The 12,048-nt window shown below is 51.3% G+C and overlaps 1 pseudogene; it reads left to right on the forward strand.

The window, feature by feature from the left end:
• The first annotated feature begins 9,562 nt into the window (after positions 1–9,562).
• Positions 9,563–11,672, forward strand: LOC131516282 (zinc finger protein 296-like; annotated as a pseudogene).
• Positions 11,673–12,048: the final 376 nt, after the last annotated feature.

Genomic DNA, 12,048 nt, shown 5'->3' on the forward strand with positions numbered 1-12,048 from the left:
ACACACACACACGGTTTGTGGAACATGTAGGTCTGCTAGGTCATTTCCAGATAAAGTCCCAGATTAAAATAAGAATCAGGAGCGACGGTTCTTAAAATGCATTCCCTGGACCAGCAGCGGCAACACTGGGAACTAGAAATGCGTGTTCTCAGGCCCTTTCCATAAGTACTGAATCAGAAACTCTGAAGGTGTGGCACAGCCAGCTTTGAACAAGCCTCCCCCGCGTGATTCTGACGCATCCAACGTTAATGAACCACCGCGGGGTTGTTAGGATGAAAGGCTGAGGTCGAATTCAGCTCCGTTCCGTGATTTGAGGCAGGCTAAGCAATCTGAACCTCAGTGTCCTCCTCTGTAGCAAGAAAATAACACCACTTCCCTCACGGGCTACTTGTGAGAATTCGGGGAGTGTTAATAAAGAGACAACACTAGCCGGGTGCCTGGCTTGGGGCGCATGCCCTCAGCACTTTGTAGCTAAGCTTCAAGTGCAGATCCCAGGGGCTGAAAGTTTGACAACACTCTGTGGGGGATCCTGCTGAGAAAAGGCACTCCCATGACCGCCAGTGGGTGTGCAACCTGCTATGATTTCCCTGCAAGACAGTTCGCGGTATCTGTGAAAACTTACAAAAGCACATGCCCTGTTTTAAGCAATTCCTCTTTTAAGAATTAATCCCACAGATGAGCACACTCAGGTTCTTGGAAGGCCCGCCTACTCCCACAGGAGCCATATGGACGCAAGGTCAGGCGGAGGTTGGAGGAAGGGGGAGGTTGAGGGGTATTTCCAGAGAAATTACTAGGCAGGAAAAAAAAGAAAGTTACTCTACTGTGGGGTAATCTAAAATATAAGAATACGTTTTCCCTTGGGAACTTTTCATTTTTTTTTTTAAGGTTTCATTTATTTTTGAGAGAGCACAAGTACAGGAGGGGCAGAGAGAAGGGGACAGAAGATCTGAAACCCGCTCCTCGCTGACAGCAGCCAGCCCAATGTGATGTGAGGCTCGAACTCAGATCATGACCAGAGCCGAAGTCCGACGTTGAACCGCCTGAGCCACCCAGGTGCCCCTCCCTTGGGAAATTTTTATAAAAAATTTCTGATTGGAATTCTTGCAAGATAGATAGATAAATGGATTAATAACAGTCCATTGTCGCTAATATAAATAAGTCGAGAAGAAAGTCAATCTCTGGATGATGGGATTATCAGTGATTTTTAAATTTTCTCCTTTATGCTCTTCTGAGTTTTCAGACTTCTGCTCCGGAATTCAGGACACATTAAATACTATTTTTTAAAACCTCTGTGTAGGATAACCCCAATTTTCTAATAATAAATGCACGGATATGTATAAAAGACGTATTAGAAGCATATACACCAAAATGGTGAACAGTTGGTGTCTCTGGATTTACAGGCAATCTTTGTTTTCTTTATAGTTTTCCGTGTCACATACATTCTGGAATGCATCTGTATTCCTTTTATAAGCAGAAGAACGCCAAGTTCAGGCTGCTGAATAATGCCTTGGCTTTATCTGCCTCATAGGATCATTGCCAGTCCCAAGCGGGCTCCCCTGGTTTCCGAGCTCCAGTGGGAGGGAGCTGCAGCGCTAAGAGGCGCCGCTAGGGCGCAGCATTGCCTGCGAGATCGCGCGGCTGAGCGCCTCCCCCCCCTCCCCCCCCCCCCCACGCTCCCCGCAGCTGACCGCAGGTGTCCCAAGGCAAGGGACTGTGGTGGCAGGAGAACTTGCACCTCTGAATTTCCGAGGCCAACTCGGGGAGAGAGGAGAGGACGCTTTGAGAAAGACGATCTCTCCAGCTGCGTCAAGCTGGAAAGATGGCCAGGTTTGGTGTAGGACAGGCAGGGAAGGATCTATCCGTTGAAGCACCTGATGCGGGTGGGGGTGGGGCAGAACACAGAACAATGGTAGACCCACCCAGGGCGTACCCTCAGGGCCATCGGCGCTGTGACACAGGCCAGTGACACCAGGAGGATGAACCCTGAAAGCTCCGGGAGGGGAGCTGGGAATGGGGGGCAGGGACTTTAGGGAATGGTACATCATCTGACATCAGAAGGATGAGGAGGAATTACTGATGGGGAAGAGAAAGGGGAGATGAAGAAAATGGGGGCTTCTGGTTGGGGGGAACAGTCAATGGGAGGACCTGGAGAGCAGAGAAAGGGTGGCTAAATACCCTGTGCAAGGGCCAGTGCTCTCAGGAAGATGCCAGCTCCTGGGTGGGGGATGGGGGGTGGGTAGAGTGGTGAGATCCCTTCAGTGCCCAGAGAAGGAGCATCATGTTCATCCTGAAAGCCTGGGCTCATTCTGAAGGGTTTTATGCAGGGGAGAAACAGTAGTCAAATCCTAGCTCTGGCACTTGCTATTTTCATGATATGGGAAAAGCCAGTTCCCCTCTCGGAGCCTTAGTTTTCTCATCTGTAAAATGGAGACAGTAACACCCACTCTTTGGTCTTGCAAAGCTTAAAAGAGGTAAACGCTTGGGGCGCCTGGGTGGCTAAGTTGGATAAGCCTCTGACTTCGGCTCAGGTCATGATCTCACAGTTCATGGGTTAGAGCCCCATGTTGGGCTCTGTGCTGACAGCTCAGAGCCTGGATCCTGCTTCCAATTCTGTGTCTCTCTCTCTCTCTCTCCCCCTCTCTCTCTCCCCCTCTCCTGCTTATACTCCTGTCTCTCTCTTTCTCAAAAATAAATAAATGTTAAAAATTTTTGTTAAAAAAAGAGGTAAACGGAGAACCCCAAATCATGACTTTTCTTCCCTGGTCTTTTTATTTTTTCTGCAATAGCATTCGAATGGAAAAACCAGACAAACGCCATTTCCAGTATGGCCACGGTGTCAGCTTGGCAAACATTAGTAGTCCAGGGGGGTCATCCCAGCTAGCTTCCAGTGGCCAGGAAATCATTTCATCGTGTGTGATTGCAATCAAGAACACGTTCTGCCCTCTTATTCCCGTTTATAATGAAATGTATTTTAATCATGTGCGATCTCCAGGAAAGATGGTAACACAGAGAACAGTTTTTCTTTAAAAAAAAATAATAATAATAAAAAGCTAAAAATAGAGGCTAAACCGGCTACTGTATTGAAATGCTAAAGGATGCAACCTCCTGGCACAGATCGAATAATAATGTTTGTTCAGAATGCAAGGGGTGGGGTGGTGCCGGGATCCCATTCCCGGGCAGAGTCCCATCAGCTGGCGCTGTCTGGGGTGGGTGCAGGTGGGGACAGATGCAGGAAGCACAGGAACACAGCAGATGTTTCCCTCTGGCCAGAAGAATGAGTGCCCATTTTGCAAGGGCAAAATCCGGACAGTGGAGGAAAAACACGAAGGAATCCCAAGCTGCAGGTAGAGGCTGACAATATAAAGTGGAGGGAGGGGGGCGCCTGGGTGGCTCAGTCGGTTAAGCGTCCGACTTCTGCTCAGGTCATGATCTCACGATCCATGAGTTCGAGCCCCGTGTCAGGCTCTGTGCTGACAGCTGAGAGCCTGGAGCCTGCTTCAGATTCTGTGTCTCCCTCTTTCTCTGCTCCTCCCCCATTCATGCTCTGTCTCTCTCTGTCTCAAAAATAAATAAACGTTAAAAAAAATTAAAAAATAAATAAATAAACATTAAAAAAATTTTTTTAAATAAATAAATAAATAAAGTGGAGGGAGGAAGGAGAGGCAGAGGACAGAGAAGCGTGGACCACAGCTCTAAGTCGGCGAGTTGAGAGTAGGAAAGAGAGGGTTTGGGCACAGAGAGAGGCAGCCATGGGGAGATGCATCCGTAAAAGTCAGCTGGGTATTAAGAGGGCGCCCCATCTGAGTAGGGTTTCTCACACCGGTTTCCAAAACCACCTGAGGAACATTCCCCAGTTCCCATGCCTCAGGTGTTACCCAAACCAATTGCATCAGTATCTGGGGGTGGCCTGGGGACTGGCATTTTAGGCTCCCCAGGTCATGCCAGGGTTGAGAACCACTGTTCTGGAGATCGAGGGTACTTTCAAATATTTTTTTTAAGTTTACTTATTTTGAGAGAGAGACAGTTGAGGAGAGGCAGAGAGAGAGAGAGAGAGAGAGAGAATCCCAAGCAGGCTCCACACTGTCAGTGCAGAGCCCGATGCGGGACTCTAACTCACAAATCGTGAGATCATGACCTGAGCCGAGGTCAGATGCTTAACTGAGTCACCCAGGCACCCCATTACTTGCAAATAATTTAATGACTTTGGGGGTGCTCAGTGGGGCTTTTAAGGCACCGCAGCGTATGAATGTCCTCCGCTGAGCTAACGCTGCGGACGGACGTGTGTTATCCTTTAAATCCACCCAGACACCAGTGAGCCCCCGTTTACAGAGATGGCTAACGTTCACCGCGCAATTATTTTGCCTTTTCACCACCTCACTGAATCTCAGGACATGCTGTGAAATAACCACTTCACAGATGCAAGTGTGACATTTCAGGCCCCGGCCCAACAGCTGCCAGCTAATACGTGGCAGAACTGAGCCAGTACAGCAGGTGCCCCTCATGTCCTGCCCGGGCCCGCCCTCCCCTCAGCCTGCCTGCCACCCGAAGGAGGGGACGGAGCCAGCCTCTGACCCCAAACCCCACCACTAAGACTCGGTTCGGAGCAGCCTGCGCAAAGGACCCCAGAAGAGCGTTGCATGCAAGCAGTAGATGGCCCCAGGACGGCAACGTGTGGGTCGTGGACAGCACGTCTCTGAAGAGACTCTAGTAGGAATGGAGTTTGCTTGGGGCGCCTGGGTGGCGCCGTCGGTTAAGCGGCCGACTTCAGCCAGGTCACGATCTCGCGGTCCGTGAGTTCGAGCCCCGCGTCGGGCTCTGGGCCGACGGCTCGGAGCCTGGAGCCTGTTTCCGACTCTGTGTCTCCCTCTCTCTCTCTGCCCCTCCCCCGTTCATGCTCTGTCTCTCTCTGTCCCAGAAATAAATAAAAAACGTTGAAAAAAAAAAAATTTAAAAAAAAAAAAAAAAAAAAGGAATGGAGTTTGCCTTTTGGAAAAAAAAAAAAAAAAAAAATGAAGCTTCTGGAGCCCTGCAGGTGCTCAGTTCTGGGCACGCACCTGCTTCTCTGTTCATTCCCATCCCAGCAACCGCCCTGGCTCCACGTTACTCTCCTCCCCCTCCCCCTGCCTTCCGTCTAGCCTCAACCTCTCCGGCCTAAAGAGCTCTTTAAGTTGCACGGCAAAAATAATACATGCTTAGAAGAACAGACTAAGAGAACACGGAAATGGACCAAGTGAGAGCTTCCCTCTTCTCGTTTCCCAGTCCCAGCTCCCAACACTGCATCTCCGAGGGAAAGCTGCAGAATAACGTGGTCTGTGTTTATCCAGACCGCGTATGTGCGGATGCAAACATGCACGCTCACCTGTAATGGGTGTGGTTTGGCTTTGTCTATAAAAATGAAATTTTAGGGGGCGCCTGGTTGGCTCAGGTCATGATCCCAGGGTCATGGGATTGAGCCCTGGGTCGGGCTTTGCGCTGCGCGTGGAGACTGCTTGGGATCCTCTCTCTCTCCCTCTGCCCCTCCTCTGGTCGTGCTCTCTCTTCTCTCAAAACTTAAAAATAAAAATCAAAGAAATCTTAGCATACATATTAAATTACATGCAACCTCATTCTTTCCCCTTAAAAATATACCGTGGGTATTTTTCTTACTTTTAAAAATTTTTTTCTTTCTTTAAGTAATCTCTACACCCAATATGGGGCTCAAACTCACAACCCAAAGACCAAAAAGAATCACCTGGTCTTCTGACTGAGCCAGCCAGGTGCCCCCACTATGGACATCTTTCCAGGTGACAAAGGTAGATCTTCCTCATTCTTGTTAGGAGTTTTACAGAAGTTCGAAATAATAATTCCTAGAATTTACTTACCCTTCCCCAATCAATCGACAGTGCCATTATTTCCGTGGTTTTTCTGTTTTAAAAAAATGCTGTGGTGAATATTCCTGTATGTAGTTTTCTATTCCCCAAACACTGTTGTCTCTTTAAGAGAAGTTCCTAGAAGTGAGATTAGCTGGGTCGTAGGCTGTGACCTTTTCAAATTTTGATGGTGATGGCGGTGACGATAAGGATAGAAACTGACTACATTTAGCATTGACTTTGAAGTGCCAGGCATTATAAGCACATTTTACTCACTATTTCATTGAAGGCTTTTATCAAGTCCATAAGATAGATCCTCTTATTGTCCTCATTTCTCAGGCAGTGACCTTGAGGCCTACAGAGGTTGGCTCCCTTGCCCCAAATCACATGGCCAGTAAACAGACCGTCCTCCAAAAAGGTGATGCCAATTTCCACTGTAGCAACAGGACCCCTTTCTTCACATCTTCCCCAACAGAGGAAGTAATGGTCTTTGTGCAAAGAAACAATCAAAAGGTACCTGTCTTTGGGTTTGTTTCTTACTCCTTGAGGTTGCGAATCTTCTGCGGTCCCCGTCACTACAACCCTGTTTCAGACCATCGTCTCTCCCACTTGGACCAGGGCCTTCATGGGCACCTGCTGCCGGGGTTCCCCCTTCCAGTTCATCCTTCACACTGTCTGAACAGGCTCACCCTCTCCTGAAGCCCTTTGACAAAGTTCTGGTTCCTGGATCTGACCGTTGAGGCCCTGCCAGCCTGTCCAAGTCGGCATTTTCCCTCTGGCCTTCCTGTCCCTTTCCCATCAGCTTTCACAAACCACGTCCACGTACTTCCACATGGACATGCCATTATCTCTGGAATGGCCTTTCCATCTTTCATAGGCCCACAAAACTCCTACTCATCCTTCAGAGCCCAACCAAAATGGCCCCTCTTAAAATCCAGGTGAAACCAAGAATACCAAAATGTTACCTGTGACAGAGACTCACAAGTGATATTTATTTCTGTTATATGCTTTTTTTCTAAATGTTTTGCAACAAGTAACCATTACTTTCATAAGTAGAAAAAATAAAATAACTTTAATTTTCGAACACGTCTCAGTTGAAACGTTTAATTCTGAGCTTTTTGGTTTATATTGGGGTCAAAGTAGGTGTCTTTTCCTTCTGAGAAAATTTTCAGAGTGGATGGCATATAGTTGAACCTCAATAAGTGGCTGCTGAATGCACTGATTAATTAACAAGTCAAGCACACCCTCACACACACCTTGGCTGACTTTGAAAGCATAAGCCCCTCATGCATTCAAAAGAAGTCTCCCCCCTCGGCTCCCCTGCCACAGAAACTAGAGAGGAGCATGATCCTCCAGCAAGCCCTGATGTATGACAATTTCAGGGCTCCTCTGAGTCTTTGCTAAGAGAGCAGACATTATCTATGTGACTCAGGGATGGGCCCGTGTCCCATTCCCAAATGCGGAAGGCACAGTCTGGGAGCAAATTCTGCCCCCTCTGATCCCTCGCGTGACCCTAGGTGTGAGGGGCAACCTCTACAAATTAGGCGGCTAGGGACCAAGTGTCTCCTTCCTGGGGACTTGGAAGGTTTCAGAGAATTCGCTTCTCTCCTCGGGCGGTGTTTATATGGGTACCTGTGTATCAGCTATCTATTGCTACGTAATAAACATTCCAAGCAGTGTCTTAAAACAGTGAGGGTTTGTTACTTTGCCTGATTCTGTGGGTTGGCTGGGTGATCTTCGGCTGGTTCACCTGGCCTCCCTCATGTAGCTGCGTTGGTTGCCGGAAGGTCTAAGATGACCCCTGCCTGGTAGGTTAGGTTGGCTGATGGCTGGAACACCTTGGTGCCCCCCTTACGGCCTCTCATCTTCCAATAGGCTAGACTGGCTTCCTTGCATGGGCCTCAGGACAGCGCTCCAAGAGGAAAAGGTCCCAGTCCCCCAAGCACTTATGAAGCCTCTGTTTACCCAGTGTTTACTGGTATCCCATTGATCAAAGCAGGTCACCTGGCCAAGAGTAGCGTCAGCTGGGGAGGAGGCTTGGCCCCTGCCCCTTGATGGGAGCAGTGGCAGAGGAGACAAAGCTGGATCCCCACTTAGCTGCTGGACCAGCGAGATCATAGATGGGTGTGTCCACCCATAGGTGGGGAGATGTCAAAGGGAGCAGATGTGGGGCAGCCTGGGTGGCTCAGTCGGTTAAGTGTCCGACTTTGGCTCAGATCATGATCTCACGGTCAGTGAGTTCGAGCCCTGTGTCGGGCTCTGTGCTGACATCTCGGAGCCTGGAGCCTGATTCGGATTCTGTGCCTCCCTCTCTCTCTGACCCTCCCCTGTTCATGCTCTGTCTCTCTCTGTCTCAAAAATAAATAAACATTAAAAAAAAAATTTTTTAAAAAGGGAGCAGATGTGGATGACACCCACACTTGGGCCTGCACTAGGGGAGCTGGAGCCCCAAGACCACCCCTGGCTGTCCCCTAGTCCCCAGGCTCTCCGAGCCTTGGTGCTAAACAGGATAGGACTTGAGGAAAGCCACTGCGGTGGGGAAGGAAGGTGGGTCCTGAGGAGAACTCAGTCCCCATGGAAGGGGGGTTGGTTTCCAAAAGCTGGAGAGAGGCCCGAAGAATGACAGTCTTTCTCAGGAGCCTGCACACCAGAGCTCAGTGAGGAGCCGGTTGTGTTTATGAGGAGATTGCCAGTGGCAGCAAGAGAGATGCTCCCATTTTCCTTCAGGAAAGTTGCCTTTTAGTTCCAAGACGTGCGTCTGGCCGCCAGCCTCTTGCTGGGAGACAGCGCTCAGGACCAGCTCTAGCTGAGGCCACGCTCTTTCTGGGAAGTACCCGCCAGTGGCTGGGCGTGGCAGGGGCACTCAGGCCCGGCCATTTCTGTCCAGTGCCAGTCTTCTAAGAACAATCTTTGCTCTACAACTGCATGCTGCCCTGGCCAAATGTCAGAGCTGTACCACCGTCTGAGGGTCTCCCTGAGTCGTCCCCTTGCCCTCATCTTTCATGGGCCTTATGCCCCCTGAGCCCTCTGCTCTGCTATGATTATTGAGCATTTATTATGCCCCAGGCACCGTGCTAAGTGATCTGTGCGCGTTGCCGTTTAGTACCCACGGCAATGTATGAAGCAGGGGCTGATATGATCCCCATTCTCTGGGTGAGGAAACTGAGGAGCAGAGAGATTATACGGCTGGCCCGGAGGCCTTCGGCCAGTACAAGGCCAGGCCGGGTGTTTGAGTCTGCGCCTCTGGAGGGCAGGTCCCTGGGCCGCGACTGGGCAGTCTCATTTCTATGGCCTCCCAGCCTCAGGTTTTCTAGACTTTCATTTCCTCCAAACTGAAAACACCACACTTCAGTTCTTGGAATCTAATTTTGGAATGAAGTTTCCTGGGACTCGGGTCAGACATTCATCAGCAGGAGCTAAAATTAAAGGCTTCTCCTCAGCGTGCCTGTGTCAGAATGGCCCCCACGGAGACTTGAGTCTGACTTGAGTCAGAAGGAAGGCACCCCGTGCGCGTGGAGCATGAGCAAGGCTCAGCTTCCCCAGCTTCGGCAGGGCCTCACAAGCCAAAAGACCTTTCGAGGAAGGGCGAGATCTGTTGACCTCTTGCACCAGAAATGCACCCCAGTGAATGACATGGGGGGGTTCCCCGCACGGTGCCCGCCTCACCACAGAAGCACAGAGTTCCCTGCCCCAGGGAGGACCAGCCCCTCACCATGAGTCAAGAGGACCGAGAACGCCTCTGGTGGGGAACCAACTCCTGTACCCCTCGAGTAGTACCATCAGAACACATTGACAGCCTCCCGCTAAGGCTCCGCTAAACTCTTCTACTGGTCGGAATCCTCATTCCATCCGTAACGCCTGACCCATACATCTGGGTCGCCTAGATATCCTCCTAGATATCCGCCCGCTACCGCCCACGAGGAGGAATCCTTCAAACTCCCTGCAGGGATTGCTCACATCAAACGAATGAAACAGACATAGCGGAACAGAATCGAAAGGGAGCAGAGCAGGCCACCCTGAAATGTGCCACTTTGACACAGGGATTATTTTGAGCCGAAGGCAATCAAGACCCACCCGACTCAGGGAAACTTTTACCTCTCCCTAGCACCTGAAAGAATTTAGATAAAGGTCCTGTGTCAGAAGGAGAGTTATTGCCAAAGAAACCTTTTTATCTGAAAGACTTATCTGCATGGCAGGGCAAACGTTTGATTACCATACATCTGCGCTTATCTCCCTGTGAGTTGTTCTTCTCCCCTTGGAAGCCCCAAGCTGCTAACTCACCTGAACCCCTCGGTCTGAGGGCACCTGGCGCAGGACACCTCCAGCGGCCAGCCCGCCTGGCCCTCTCCCTATGTCCCTCCCGCCACAAGGCCAGTTGCACGCCCTGCCAAGAAGACCGGGCCCCAACCGCCAGCCTCCAGCACAGACGTTGAGATGCAAAGGCCGGGCCTTGTCATCCAGTGAAGCCCAGGCCAGATGCGCCTCCCCTACAGGCGCCAGGGCTGGAGCCTTCTCCCGGAAAGGAAGTGCCTGCACCAGGACGGTCCCGGAGCGAACCCTGCCACTCCATTGGGTGCACAGGTGACCTCAGCGCACAGAATGAGCGGGTGCTGTCGATGCCACTGATCCACCGCCCTCGCCACCACCAGCCCTGGACTGACAAACACCTAGATCTGTTGACCTCGGCCCCGCCTGTTGGCCTTTCCTTTGGAGACCATCACTGCTTTCACGGAACACAAGAAGCCGGACTGTCAGCTTCGTAGACGTCCGACCCCTGCCAGGACTTAGAATGCAAAAACCCCAAAGCCTTGAGCTGCTTCAGCTGCCAGAGACAGTTCACAGGGGCCTGGAAGCTGCTGCACGTGCCCTGTGGGACCAAGGATCGTCCTTCCACCAGACAGGACCTGAGGCCCCCGAGGCCCGGCTGCCGGGCCTGGCAGAGGTGGCCGCCGCTGTCTCGGCAAAGGTGAAGTCAGAAGCTGAGGTCACAGGCCCCCGAGTGAGCAGAACCCCACCTGCCCCGTCTATGCAAAGACCCTCGGCTCCTTCAAGTGCACATGTGATTGCATACAGGCCCTACGAGTGGCCCTACGCCTGTGATCAATGTCCCCATATTTGTACCAGGAAGCACCAAGCTCAACTGCCCAAGACCCACGGGCAGCAGCAGACTCAGAGCCCTGCAGGGCCACCTTGGAACAGGCCTCTGCCACTGCCCCTCTGAAGCCAGCACACTCCCATGCAGCAGGTGGGGGTGGGGGGAGGGTGGGGGGGTGGACAGGCACTGGAGCCTCGATCACAGCGGGGGTCCAGGAACCTGGGGCTCCTCCTGATGGTGGGCACAGGTAGGCCCCAGGGGGACCAACTGGGGAGCTACCACCATGGAACAGAGAAATGAACCTGCAAAGAGCCAGATGTCCCCCCAAGAAGATGCCAGAGCCAGGGGGCAAGAGCTGCAGGCCTGGGGGCATCTGTGAGTTGTACGGGAAGCATTTTACCAATAGCAGCAACCTGACAGTGTGCTGGTGCTCGCACACGTGAGCTCTGATCCTACGCCTGCGCCCGGAGCAGTGCGCTCTATACCACCACCCATGCGCAGTCTGGGGCCGGGCAGCTCCCACTCTGAGTGTCGCCACCGCGGCATGTCTTTTGGCCTGGGTGCCACCTTGGACAACCAGCTGTGGCAGAAGCACCCCCAGATGGGTGGGGAGGCCTGAGCCGCAGGAATGCCCTCTCTGCTGCCCTTGGTACCTTGTACCACTTCTGTCGACCTCCTTGTCCTTCCTCTGCTGCCAGCAAATCCTCCCGCCCTGTCACACACACACACACACACACACACACACACACACAAGGTATATAAGCCTCCGTTGCCTGATTGCCTCTGGGTCTCACATTTTTATGGGGCTCCTGTATGTACACATTAAATTTGTTTTTCTCCCGTTAATCTGTCTTATGTCAATTTAATTATTAGATCAGCCAAAGAACCTAGAAGGGAAGAGGGAAACATTTTTTCCACCCCTCTAAATCAACCAGTGCAAACCTGGCTTCTGGCCCAGGTACGTTGTCTTGGAAAATTACTAAGTCACCGTAAGAACCTGGGGAAATCACTCACCTCTTTGCGCCTCAGTTTTCTCATCTGTAAAAGGGGCGTAATAATAATACTTATCTCAACATTTTTACAAGGATTGCACAAAAGGGTGCC

The sequence above is a fragment of the Neofelis nebulosa genome, chromosome 1 (genome assembly GCF_028018385.1).
Source record: "Neofelis nebulosa isolate mNeoNeb1 chromosome 1, mNeoNeb1.pri, whole genome shotgun sequence".
Classification (NCBI taxonomy): Eukaryota; Metazoa; Chordata; class Mammalia; order Carnivora; family Felidae; genus Neofelis; species Neofelis nebulosa.